The sequence below is a fragment of the Lutra lutra genome, chromosome 4 (genome assembly GCF_902655055.1).
Source record: "Lutra lutra chromosome 4, mLutLut1.2, whole genome shotgun sequence".
NCBI lineage: Eukaryota > Metazoa > Chordata > Mammalia > Carnivora > Mustelidae > Lutra > Lutra lutra.
Genome location: NC_062281.1, coordinates 121904146 through 121918261, shown reverse-complemented (window position 1 = coordinate 121918261; position 14116 = coordinate 121904146). Strand labels below are relative to the sequence as shown.

General features: G+C 38.5%; 1 pseudogene; it reads right to left on the bottom strand.

Annotated features, from left to right (window-relative positions):
• Positions 1–5841: 5841 nt before the first annotated feature.
• On the bottom strand, positions 5842–13890 carry LOC125098710 (guanylate-binding protein 4-like; annotated as a pseudogene).
• Between the last annotated feature and the right edge of the window lie 226 nt (positions 13891–14116).

Below are 14116 nucleotides of genomic sequence, written 5' to 3'. Positions count from 1 at the left end.
CTCTTTCTCACTGTCTTGCTCTCAAATAAATAAATAAAATCTTTTAAAAAATAAAAATAAAATAGAAAACACCTGCCTTGGTGTCAGGAAGGTCCATACTTGAGTTGTGCTCAAAGCTCCCTGGTTGTTTTGACCTAGTAAAACAAAATTTGGAAAGTCTGTCCCACAGTGCTCAAACGTAATTCTGTGAATGTGAGCTAAGCTTCATATTAAGGTATTTGTTGTTGTTATCATTGTCATTGTCTTCCCCCCACCCCTCATCTTACTGGGTTGGGCCATGATGGTTCTGTGACCCAAAGAAACCCCTCTCTCTATGAGATAAATATATTGTACAAAAGGTAGTATGTTTAGAAGTTTTATTTAGATATGTTTTGTTTTGGATTTCACTCTAAGTTATTTAATATTATTCTGCATGAAAAATAAAAGGGAGAATTAGAAAAGACTTCTGAACCTAGCAATATTTGAACTAGATAACATGAAAATTCTTTCATCAAAAAACATTGAAAAAAAATTACCAAAATGTGGCATATAGTCACACAAAAAAAAAACCCAAACAAAACAAAAAACAAAAAAACCCTCAGAGATCTGGGAAAGCACGAGGCCACAGGTTGGATCATGTTCCATCGTGTTCTGTGCAGAGTCAGATAACTTAAATATATTTGAGGTAAAGAAGATTTCTTCTTAGACATTGTTAAGTGACCTCTCCTTCCTCACATTTCTTTAGCTCTCATAGCTGTTTAGACCCTGAACTATCTTTTATGACTGGGATATGTTTGAATAGAACCATTTTAATTATTTCTAGCTCCATGGTTCCCAGTGGGGGGTGATTTTGTGCTCTGGGAGATATGCAGCAATGTCTGCCCACATTTTTGGTAGTAACAGCTGGGTTGGTTAGCACAACAGGTGCTATTGGCATCAAATTGGTAGTGTCACAGATACTGCTAAATGTCTTACGGTGCACAGGACAGCCCCCCACTCAAAGAATTCTCCAGTCCATATGCCAAGAGTGCTGAAGCTGAGAAATCTTTTATAGGGCAATGGAAGAGAGGAACTCCTGTGGTACAAAACAAGGATGAGCTTCACAAACATAATGTTGAATGAAGGAAGTCAGTTAGAAAAGACTACATGAAATTATATTAAGTACAGAAACAGGCAAAACTATTCTGGGGTGATAAAAGTCAGAATTGTGCTTAACCTTGGGTTGGCCACAATGAAGGAAACTTATGGGATATTAGTAATGTTCTCCTTTTTGATCTGGTGGGAGTTACAGGGATCTATATGTTGGAAGAATACATCTGAAATAAGTCTCATCTTGTGTGTGTGTGTGTGTGTGTGTGTGTGTGTGTGTGTGTATGTGTATTTTGTCTTTTTATTGATATCATTGTTTATCTCCTGACTCAGAAATATGACTTTAGACAGGTCTGCTGTATTTATGACTGTAGACTCTGAAATCTATGGAATTGGAAACAACACGCTTACAGTTTGCAAGATAGAAACAAATATCTGATCTTCTCAAATGTACTTTCTTTACTCATTTTTTCTAAATCTGATGATGCTTAACTTTTACTGTTGCTGTTTAGGTCTATGGACATATTACATGGCAAGATGAATAATAGCTGCTATTAAGATGTTTATTATTCTCATGCAGATGATCACATTGTGTACTTTTTCTTGGAGGACAGAGTATAGTTACCCTTTCTTTACACGACCTTTTGAAGTCAGTCGTATGAACTGCAGTAAACAGAATCAGGACTGTCTTCATTTGGCAAGGACTCTAATGGTTTCTGTTTTCTGAATTGAAAGGTGAATAGATACAATCAAGGAAGGGTTTCAGTGTCTTTATTTTTTCCAAACAGTACTGTGGTTAACTCATCTACCACCATCTAAAGCAAACAGAGGGTACTAGCATTCCTAACACATCCCTGGTTCTTTAACCACATATGTACTAGTTTAACCACAGATGTACTAGTTTAAACACAGATGTACTAGTTTAACCACAGATGTACTAGATTAACTTGGTTTCTAAAAGAAACTGTTCCTCTCCAATTAAAACACCGATGACACTAAATGTGTAGGTTTTACTGTACCAGCAACCACTTCTCCAACTCTTCATACACTGCCTGGATATCCTACAATTCAAATCAAATCAATTTGACACTGTGTACCTGGCGTTAGTATCAGAACCCACAGGGTAAAGGCCCAGTTCAGATGTGGTTTGAAGTAGTGGGTTTGGAGTCAATGGCCAAGAAGGAATTCTTGAGATGTTTTTGGTGCAAAAAGGTGGTTTTATTAAAGCACTGGGATAGGACCCATGGGCAGAAAGAGCTACACTGGGGTCATGACAGGTGACAGATTATATACTTTTAAGTTGAGAGTTGGTCAGGAACAGCACAAGCCTTCAAGGTATTTTGGAAACAAGGTTTTCAGGACCTTGCAAGAGCTAACTCTTGCTAGGAAAAAGTCATTTATTACTGTTTAATAAGGCCTCTGTCATGAGACCCTTCAGATATATATCAGTGGGTTATATGCTTGGAGGTTGATTGCTAACATATATCTGGGGGGTAGAGATAAAGGAAGTTTCTAAAGTAATCTTTATATGTTAAAGCAGACTTATAGGATCCTGGAGAATAAGGATAATATTAAGCTATTGCATTTTACCCTTGCATAGTGTTAGTGTGGAGGCAGCCGAGTTCCTAGAGAAATGTCACTGTCTGTTTCAAGGACTTGTCAATGGGCGGGAAGTAGTAAGGAAATGTAATTTTTCTTTTGCCTTTGTGTCCCACACCAAGTCGCATTTTATACATCAATGATGAGTCCAGGCCTGTGGTACTTCTGACCAACTTGACTACAATTTGAGGGTTCCCATACCCCTCCTTGGGTTTGATAATTTGCTAGAATGGTTTACATAACTCAGGGAAACATCTTTGTTTACTGGCTTGTCAAAATGGATACAAATAAAAAGCTCCAGAAGAAGAGCCACAGAGGACAAGGTATAAAGGAGCATGCATCTTCCATACCCTCTCAGGTCACGCTACTATCCTAGGATCTCTCATGTGTTCATCAACCCAGAAGCTGCCCAGGGAGCTTAGGGTTTTTATGGGGCTTTATTACATAGATATGATTAGTAATTAAGTCAATCTACAACCTTTCACCTCTTGCTGTACCTTGGGGAGAGGTGCTGATAATTCTAACTCTATAATCATATGTCTAGTTCCCCTGGTAACCAGCCTTCTTCTTCCTAGACTCACTCATTAGCATAAACTCCAGTGTCATTGAAAGAGGCTTATTCTGAATAACAAAGAACACTCCTCTCATTCCAATCTCTCAGGAAATTCCAAAAGTTTTAGAAGTTTTAGAAGCTTTAGTGTCAGGAATCTGGGACAGTGAGTGACCTAATGTGTATTTCTTATATCACATCTCAGTTCCCAAGGTGAATACAATGATTTGTTTTCATTTGTGTTTTCTAAGACCTAGGATCACTGCAAATATCTGTGGCAGTGAAGTATTTTGGCTAACAGAAATTTGTATTATTACATGCGAGTCCCTTCTTCTCCATAAAGATAGTTAAAGATGAGAATGCTAAAGTCATGTCACACTTATTACTCCATATCCATTTAAACTTCCAAAGTAGTCCTTCATGTCTGTTTTGAAGACTAGAGAACTGTGGTACATCTCTTTAAATGATGAGGGCCCATGACATAGCAATGATAAGTAACAAAAAGGCACTGAAATAAAATATTTTATAAACTGATAACTGCAGGCTTCTTCACCACAAACTAACATAAAAACCAAAGTAATGAAACAATGTAATCTGGAATTTCATTGGTACCTTGATAAATTTAATAATCAGCTGTGTCTCATAGTGTCCTAAATGCTGAGTTTCTGGAATTTATATGTAATCCTAATCATTCAATAATTTGTCATTACTGTTTTACTTAAAGTTCAAGTCCGCTTCTTGTTACATTAAATTATCCCTAGGAATAATAGCACTGTTGAAAAACCCTACAATATGAATATACTTGATTTTTTTAATGGATAAGCTGATTAAAACCCTTATTTGAAGCTCAGAGTATCTGCAATTAATTGGAGATCCTTGAAGCCCTGTCAAAACACTTCCTAAAGTCATACACAAAAACAATGTTACACATTTTGCAACATGCTCAAGTCACTAGAGAGCAAATTTGGAAAGCGTCAAAATGAAAAAAGAATGTATCTATGTGGGAATTAAGAAAACAACTACAATTTCAAAACATCAAAAGTATACATAGTTTTATCAGTTAAAAAGGAATATTTGTATAGAGAAAATCCCCTGATGGTGACTAATTCAAATACAGTGTTTGTAAATAGCATAAAAGATATCAACAACTTTATAGATTTCTCCTCTTTTATATTAGATATTGGACATTTTTTCCTTTTCTTTGTTCCTTTATCAAACTTGATAGAATTTTGTTAGTTTTCTTAGTTTTTCTCAGTAGCAAAATTCTGGTATGGCTTATCATCTCTATGGCACTTTTTTGTTGTTGTTGTTGTTCATTTCTGCTCTTATGGCAGTTAAACTTCTTCCAGAAGATTGATTTATTTTGTTTCAATTTTTAATTATATTTAATTAATTTTCTAAGATAGATGGCCTGCTCAACCATATTTTAACTTCATTTTTCCTAACATGTAGATTTGTAGGCTATAAATTTCTCTAAAAGGACTGCTTTAGCAGCACCCTAGGTTTATATATATATGTGACATTTTCATCACTGTTCAAAGTTTCTACTTTCAAAACCTTTCTTTCTTCTCTCTCTTTCTTTTTCTTTTTCTTTCTTTTTTTTTTAAGATTTTATTATTTATTTGAGAGAGTGAGAGAGCATGTGCATAGAAGCAGGGGGGTGGTAGGCAGAGGGAGAGAGAGAGAGAAGCAGATGCCCCACTGAGCAGGGAGCCTGATGCAGGTCTTGATCCTCAAACCCTGGGATCATGACCTGAGCCAAAAGCAGATGCCTAATGGACTGAGCCAAGCAGGTGCCCTTACTTTCAAACATTTCTACCTCTTTTATCTATTTAGAAATAGATAATTTTTCAATTTTCAAAATGCGAGGTTCTTCTAGTTGTTCTTCTACATATTAGTAATTCCCATTTATATGCATTGTTTTGCATGGTGTTGTATTTCAGATTTCTTGAAACCTGCTATCTGAGTACAGGTAAATTCAATGTGAAAGTTCCAGATACTTTGAGGTAATGCTTATTCTACTTCTCTGGGTTTAGATCCTACATTAATATAATAAGCCACATTGGTTAGTCATTTTTCAATATTTCTAACTTTATTGATATGTTTGGTCTGCATTTTTTCTGAGGTACTGAAAAATGTGTTTAAAATCTCTCATGCCCGTACTGTGGGCATTAAGGGGACCCAAAATCCTGTAACAATAGGAGACTCGAACTGGAGACATAGTGAATCAGTCCTTTTCTTAGGAAGAACATTGTGGCAAGTCTCAATTAGTGCATCCTCACAGCCTATTTTCTAGAATTGCCGTTTCTAACTCATTCTGCCCACTTTATATGGGATCTTCTTCTTCTTCTTCCTTTTTTTATTAAAGATTTTATTTATTTATTTGACAGGCAGAGATCACAAGTAGGCCCAGAGGCAGGCAGAGAGAGAGGGGGAAGCAGGCTTCCCGCTGAGCAGAGAGCCCGATGCGAGGCTCGATCCCAGGACCCTGGGTTCATGACCTGAGCCGAAGGCAGAGGCTTTAGCCCACTGAACCACCCAAGCGCCCTGTATTGGGATCTTAAAACTGATGTGATTTGATGTGGGATTCAGGAGCGAATGGTCAATAAAGAATTCTTAAGACATTTTTGGTGCAAAAAAATTGGTTTATTAAAGTATGGGGATAGGACCCATGGGCAGAAAGAGCTGTATTAGGAATGTGAGGAGTGATTGATTATATAATTTTAGTTGGGAGGGGTAGAGACAAAGGAGGTTTCCAAAGGATTTTAAATATGTTAAAGAAGACTTACTGTGGCAGGAATTCTCTGCCTTTAGTGACCACATTCTTGGTCATGCCACTCTGAAGAATGCCACCAGAGGAAGATGGTGGACAGTGAGCAAAGTTTATTGAGGCAAGAGTACAAAGCTCCTGGAGAGGGAGGGGATCTGAGTTTCTAAGTTTGGGGGCTTTATGAGCGCATCTGCGGAACCCTCTTAAGCTATCAAGGTGTGCTGGTCGTGCCAATCAGGATTTTGGTCATGTATCTGGGCACCTATAGGTTAATGTGTATGTGATGATGGTCTTTTTTTGGTCGACATCTGGAGGCTATGCTTATGGTTCATTGTTTTATTTTAGGATGTTTTGCAGAAGTCATTTCTGCAAAGGCTGCAAAAAACAGAAATGTCAGTACAGCCCTATCTAAGCTACAAAACAGGATGCTAGTGCTGTTTTATTTTAGCTGTCCTGACTATTTTCATGTTGGGGATCTGGGTCCTGAACACATAACTGTAAACTAACTCTTAACATTACAGGGATCCTGGAGGCCTGACTATTGTCAAGCTAAGGCCTGCGTTTTGCCACTAGCAAAGCATTGCATTAAGACCGTAGGAGTTCCTGGAGGTCTCAAGTGTTTGTCAGTGGGCTGCAAGTTATAAGGAAATTTAATTTTATCCACATTTCCTTTTGCCTTTGTTCTCTGTATCAAAAACTGCACCCTTTGTTTTAATAAGACTCCTTTGAAGCATCTGCCCCTAATGAGGATATAGAAAGTGGGAAACTATTCAATCAACATTTCCAGTTATTGATCAAGTGCCAGACATGTAAATGGGAGCTAAGATTACAATGGTAAAGATCACTGGTCCTGGTGGTGAGGCATCGTCAGAAAGACAGAGTAAATGGGTAATTTAAATTTTCAAAATCATGCTGCAGGTGCAATGAGAGTGCAAAGGAGAGCCACCCTACTCAGTATGGGGGGTTCAGGAAAATCCAAGACTTCAAGGAAAATCCAGTCTGCAAAATAAAGGTGAAGATCAGTAAGAGAGGTTATTTGAAGAAGTCCAATACTGTACGCAGGTATCTAGAAAAAAGGGGTAACCTGTCAAGCTTGTGCAACTGGAAGTAGTTCATTATACCAATAGCATAGCGTGCAAATATTGTCAGCTGAAAGGAAGTCCCCAAAACACCAAAGATACACTGAAGTCCCACTCTCTAACTAACACCTCAACCTGTAAATTGCAGCTGGAAAGTAAAAGATACCAGTTGGAATTTCAGAATCACATCATACTTTTTATCTTATTTTCAAAGAATTGGAGGGAAGTATAAGTCAACTCCATAATACAAACAGATTAGAATATATGTGTTTTTTTTCCCAGTATCAGACCTCACCATCAGACCTCTCTTTTGAACTGACTGATGCTTTCCTAAGACTGCAAAATTCCCTGTTACCACCACCATCATCACCATAACCATCACCCTTGTTTTTTCCTTTCTTATCCTCCTGAACAAGAATTGCATACTCCTTATAAAATTTCCAAACATACAAAGTTTTATACAAAATAAAACAAGTATTCCTCTCACTCCTGATCTCAGAAACCTAGCTTCCCCTAGAAGGAACCAACATTGCCAGTTCATCATGTTCTATCAGAGATCATCTAAGTATATACATACAAGTATATGTAAGTGCCAATTTTTGGCAAAAATAGTGCACTATTCCTATTGGTTTACACCCTACTTTTCCCATATTACAGTATATCTAGTAAATTGTTCTGTGTCATTACAAATAGTGCTCTGTTTCTCAATTTTCTGGCTATATGATATTCCATTGTGTAAGGGTGCTAAAACTTATATTACCACTCCCATATAGATGGATGTATAAGTAGGCCCAGTCTTAAAAGTTACAATCAGGGCTGCAGTGGACATCTTATAAATACATAATTTTTCCGACTGTGTGTATGAGAGAGAGGGTGCATGTATGCCTCAAAAACTGAATCTGTGGGAGGCGCCTGGGTGGCTCAGTGGGTTAAAGCCTCTGCCTTCGGCTCAGGTCGTGATCCCAGGGTTCTGGGATCGAGCCCCATATCAGGCTCTCTGCTCAGCGGGGAGCCTGCTTCCTTCTCTTTCTCTGCCTGCCTCTCTGCCTACTTGCAATCTCTATCTGTCAAATAAATAAGTAAAATCTTAAAAAAAAAAAACAAAACTGAATCTGTGGGGCCAAATGGACATCGGTTTAAAACTTCAGAAGTCTTAGACACAGTTTGCAATATTAAATAATTTGGGCTCCCATGCCAGGACATGTTTCTGAAACACTGGAAACACAGTTTGATAGCATATGAGATGAGACACTACATCTCATAGTTTTGGTTTCATTTCACTTATTTTGAGTTACTTGAACATCTTTTCTATAAGCTATCTACTCAGAGTTTGCCTATTTTTATTGACTGGTGGCTCTTAATGATATACAACTTATAAAATCCGCTCTTTCCTCTGATATAAATCAAGGTTGTCTTCAGAACATTTTTGGCTTCTGAATTTCTTTAGGTTCTTTTTCACCACAACAAATTTATTTTTTATGTAGTTTGGTCAGTACTTTTATGGCTTCAGGTATTATGGCATTTAAAAATAAATTTGATGTTCCAAGACAATTTTATAAATTATTTGACATTTACTGATTTTATGCAGGTTTCTAATGTTCACCTCTGAGGTCAAGCTGAAATTTACTTCATGCAAAATTTATAATAGTTCTAATCATGCTTCATTCTGCACTGCTGTCTGGTTATTTGAAAACAGACATTGTATATAGTTCATACTTTCCCACTAATTTGAAGTAATGCTTTTCACATGCACGTAATTCCTATATATGGTGGGTTCTATTTTTAGGACTACACAATGTGTTCTACTGTTATGCCTTTATGCTCAGTTGACACACTGTGCTAATTACCACAGTTCTATAAATTTTTATCGTACCTCTTCTGAATTGCCTTGACTTTTTTACTATTTTTTGATCAGCTCCATTTAAATTTTACAATTAGCCTTTCTGAAATTTTAATTCAGAACACACGCGATTTATAAGTGAACTGAGAGAGAACTGATGTGCCTATGGAACCAGCCTGTCCTACTCAAGAACACAGTATGGGTAGCCATTTGTGTAGTGATTCGTGTGCGACTTTCAGAAGCATTTTTTGATAAATATAGTCTAATATGTTTCTTTTTCAGGATATTACAGATTTGACCTTCTCTTTGTCTTCAAATCTGTTATTTCCATGTCCATGGAATATGAGTGAATTAACTATCCAACCACATTGACTATATCTTCTTGTTGTGCTAAGCATTGATGCCCTGTATAGGTATTGTTGTATTTTTCTATTAAAATTTTGCTAAAAAACAGAAAAGGTACATACATGTAAAAATAAGCCATATCAAAAAGCTGTTATGAAAACTTGTAAAAATTACCTTGAAATTATCCACAAGAGAAAAACTTGGCAAGTAGTGAAGTCACCTCTTGTATCAGGTCACAAATTTTAGACCACCATGAGTGCTCTGACCTGTTTTCTTTCTTATCATTTGCCGTTATCTCTGAAGTGCAGTAATTTTATTGTTTTGCTTCTTTTCAGTCAGCACTTCAATGTGGGCCTAAAAAGCATGTGATTAGTCATAAAAGGAAAGCACTCAAAAACTCCAAACTTTCAGGAATAATTATATTCCTGTTTTATTATTAATAATTTACAAAATTATCTGCATTTTCCTTTTTAGTGTAGTCTTTCTTATTAGATGATTTACAACAGGGATATCTCCTGGTTAGGGCTGAGAAAATGAGAAGAAGCATAGTACAACCTTGTTTATAGTCATCATCACTAGGGTTTTACAAGGTGCAAAACAGGCATAAGGACAATTGTTGTGAGATATTCTAGCTAAAATTATGCTGTTTAGGAGAGAGTCTTTGACCAGAATGTCACAAATGCTCACCCACATCTTAGAAATAATGTGACCTTCTAAGCTGGTTTAGAAATCCGATACAAACACTTCCAGATAGGAGAAGAGAGAATAATCCCTCTGTGCTGTGTGCTGTCTTGGGCAGGCCATCCTCACCTGGAGACAGCCATAGGTAGGAGCTGTCCGGTCCCCCCAAGTCTGTACATAGCTGATAGGTTTTAGGTCAGCAAGGATCTATCTTAGTGTCCACTGGGTGAGTAGGGTGCCTGAAAACCGGCAGTAATTCTTGGGAAAGTGAACCAATTGCTGCTTCTATTACATACACCCAGTTAGGACATCTATGCGTAAACCTGGGGACCCCATTTAATATTGCTCCATGAGCTCATCCAGGAATCCCCCAGAACAGCAGCATCTTCTGTAAATGCTTGGAGCTACCAAGTTCTTACTGTATTCTCTGGAAACTCAATGTGAACCAATTCAAGTGCCTGGACACAAGCCATGACAAGTTTCAGGGCGTGTAGGTGAAGCAGATGCTATAAACGACAGTGGTGCTTCTCTCTCTGACTTCTCTGTGACTTTCACCTCTCCCTTCCTGGGGCTTCTGGGCTTTGTTCTGCAGTCCCTGCCGGGTCCCAGGCCAGGCTTACCTCAAGCCTCTGAATCTTCTCATCCTGCTTTCTCAGAAGGTTTTCCGTCTCAATCATCATCTCTGCTTTCAGTTGGATTATGGATTTATTGAACTTTATTTCTAGAAGCTTTATCTTTTTGCTGCATCTCTTTACACCTTTCCTCAAGAAGCTGCTTTTCCCTCTCTGCTGTCTCTCTTTTGGCCTGCTCCTCTGCTCCAGGAAGATTTTCATTCCGAGAGGAAAGATGACAGAGGTTAAACCTGAGAGCTACAGCCCCCTGTCCCACAACACCCCACTCTCTCAGACACCAAACTGTCTTTAAAGTGCAGAGGGGAATGTCCGAAATCGTCTGGTGACCACATCTGGAGGGCAGGTTGGAGAAGGTGGTGGGAAAGACCCTGACCGCTGGCTTTTGAGCAACCACACCCTGCTTGTTATTTTCAGAATTGAGGAGCATGCATTCCACAGAAGGCTAGGAAACACCTTCCTTCAGGAAGATCTTCCTGTTGGGCAGTGCTCCAAGGGCACGCAGGAGCCTCCCTCCCCATCATGAGCTAAGCTCTCCCCATAACCTGCTAAGGCTCTTTGTGTATCACGGAGAAGCTCATCTTTCTTCTTACAGCTTTCCTCTAGTTCTATCTTCATCTGCAGCAATTCCTGGGGACCACAAATGGCAAAGACATGTCAGGCAGGTCAAACCTGAACTTTCATTGAAATATTCTGAGAAAAAAACCAAGTAACATTCCTTATTTGCTTCTCCAATGAATAGAATGTTCTGAGATCCTGGTTATCTCACTAACCCCTCCAGCCTCCAGAAGAATGTGCAGTTTTATAAACACAGTCTTGGGTGCTTTCCTTCTCCTCCAAACTCAGATACCTTATCTGAAGCAAAGTCAGTAGACACTCCTTGACTGAATGCTGGCAGTTTTCGTTTTCAGAATCCTGCTCTTTTTTTTCTGTTTGTGGCTTCTCTAGTAACCTCCCACCCCGGATAATGTGTACAAGTCTTTTGAAATTTATGTCATACTCCTCTTCCAGGAAGATTTCCTAGACCACCTAACCCATATAAAAGAAGCCATTGTATATTTACATTTGTTTATTTTTGTCAATAAATGCATGAAATTTATGGTATGTAAATTACTGTTTTTTTAACTTAAATTCAATTAGCCAACATATAGTACCTCATTAGTTTTTGATGTAGTGTTCAATGATTCATTAGTTGCATATAACACTCATTGAATTACGGTTAAAAGAAACTTGAGTTACTATTATCTCAGAGAGAAATACTCCATTAAGACCATTGGTAAGTTTCTGAACTCCCTGAGCCTTCCTTGTGACATGTTGAGTCTGCATTATATAATCTCGATGGTTCCTTGAAGCTGTAATGTCCTGTGACCTACAAGGCATGGTTAACAGTAATTAAACAGAAGCAAAATAAAAATAAAGAATGATCTGGTAACAGAATCTTCTCAGAGAAACTTGGGTTGCTGTAAATGGGAGAGAGTACACAGAAAAAGCAGCAAGCTCAAAATAACATAAGCGTGTTCCAAGCACATAGGGAAACTGCCAATATTCAGTCAAGGAGGCCATCCGTGTATCTATACTGACTTTACTTTGGACCAAGTGTCTGAGTTTGGAGGAGAAGGAGATAAAATAGAGTAATAGTGTCCTTTATAACTCTCTTACTCAGAAGAATCAGAATCCTTCCACCATGAAGGCTAGCTAATTTATGGCTAGTCAGTTAGCTTCTAGGTAGAGGGGGTAACATGGAGAATCAAGTATTAAGGCCAAGTACCAGGTACTTGTTCTGTAGCTCGTTATCCTGGGAGGGCTGCAATGTGGGGGCTGCCTTCCCATCCAGGTGCGGGAGTGCCAGGACCATTTCTCTGGGAATCACTGAGTTCTCACACTAGAACAGGGGTATCACCACGTTGTCCAGACAAGGAACTGCTCCACTGTGGAAGGGATCCGTAAAGGTCACCGTCAGAATCCCCAGCCCTGAATGAGGCAAGAAATTGAGGGGACCAGTGAGATCCAAAATCAGAAACTATAATTCTAAAATGATTTTTTAAAGACCCTAATCAGATTGAAACTTTTCATCAGTCACTCTCATCCTACTAAATCAGTTTTCTTTCCAATCACTGCAGTTAAAAATGCTAAATATCTTCCTTCAGTTATCATGCTCTGGTATCTTTTGGATATCTTTGATATCTCCCCCAACGAAGCATATTAAGAACATTGAAAATCATACAACTCAATAACAACAACAAAAACAATTGATTAGAAAATAGAGGAACTAAACAGACATTTTCCCGAAGAGGACACCAACAGTATATGCAAAGATATTTAACATCACAAATATATATATGCTTTGAGAGGAGTGTTTATCATACAGGATGTTTCCTCAGATGCAGTGGAAACTTGCAAGCCCAGAAGAGTGAGTCTCACAGTAAAATAAGACCACAAAGTCATTCTCTTGCCTCAGAGTTATTCAAAGGATGCATACATTAGCACTTCTGTACTTCTTCATGGCCCAGAATGCAGACTGCTGCCTTCATTATTCTCCAAATTCCTGATGAAGCTAGCACTGAAACCCTGGGTATCACCAGTCTGCAATGTTTTGCCCTCATTGATATTTACAAGAACCTGCAAAGTAGGCTTATGATACCCACTTTGCAAATGAGCTCAGTGGGGCTCAAAAAGTCTAAGGAAGGTATTTTTCCAAAGCACATGTGAATAAATGGTAGATCCATGATCGGAAACCTGGAAGGTCTGTTTTACTATTTCATGTTTTGCACTTAATTACCTGACAAGACAATTTTCCTCAAAAACGTTGGTTACGCATGCTTGATGACCATAACCTCTAGAGGATTTCTGTTGACTCTCCTATCCCCCAAACACCATCTCTAGTGTATTATTCTGATCTACTGGGCTCCTCTTGTTTCTGCAGCATCAGGTTGTCATCCCACAAACCACTCAGCAGTTTCCAGACCTGGATCTCTTCTGTCACAGCTAGTGCTTGCCAGGGGCTACAGCTCATCTCCAGTTTAGGGAAGATATAAGATATAAGGTTTTATATCTTCTATATTTAGATCTATCAATTGCGTTCCTCTTCTCAGTTCCTATTTTTATCTCAGAAATTAAAGTTTTAAGCCCAAACCTAAAGTGCCTCTAAAAGAATGTTTAGAAATGAACATACCTGCTTCTTAGCGCTGCTGGTCTGTTCACGAATGAGCTTTCAGCTGTCTCTGAACTCACCCTTGTTCTGTTTCCTCCTCCCGCAGAAGCAGAGAACAGATTGAGAAAGTTGAGAAAGGAAAAGGAAGATGAAATGGAATCTGAAAGTAAAACTACTTTAACTATTGGTTACATATTGAGAGAAGGCATACCAGAGCTGAGTCACCAGAGCTTGAGGAAGTAGAGGAGGGAGGGAACTCAGAGAATATTAGTCAGTCTGTACTTAGGCCTTACTAAATGTCACCCTAACTAGCTTTCTTTGTTTTGTCCCCAACTTATCTGTCCACAAATGGACTATTACCAGAGGCCAAGGGCATAAGTGAGTCTGGCTCCAGGATTCCTGAG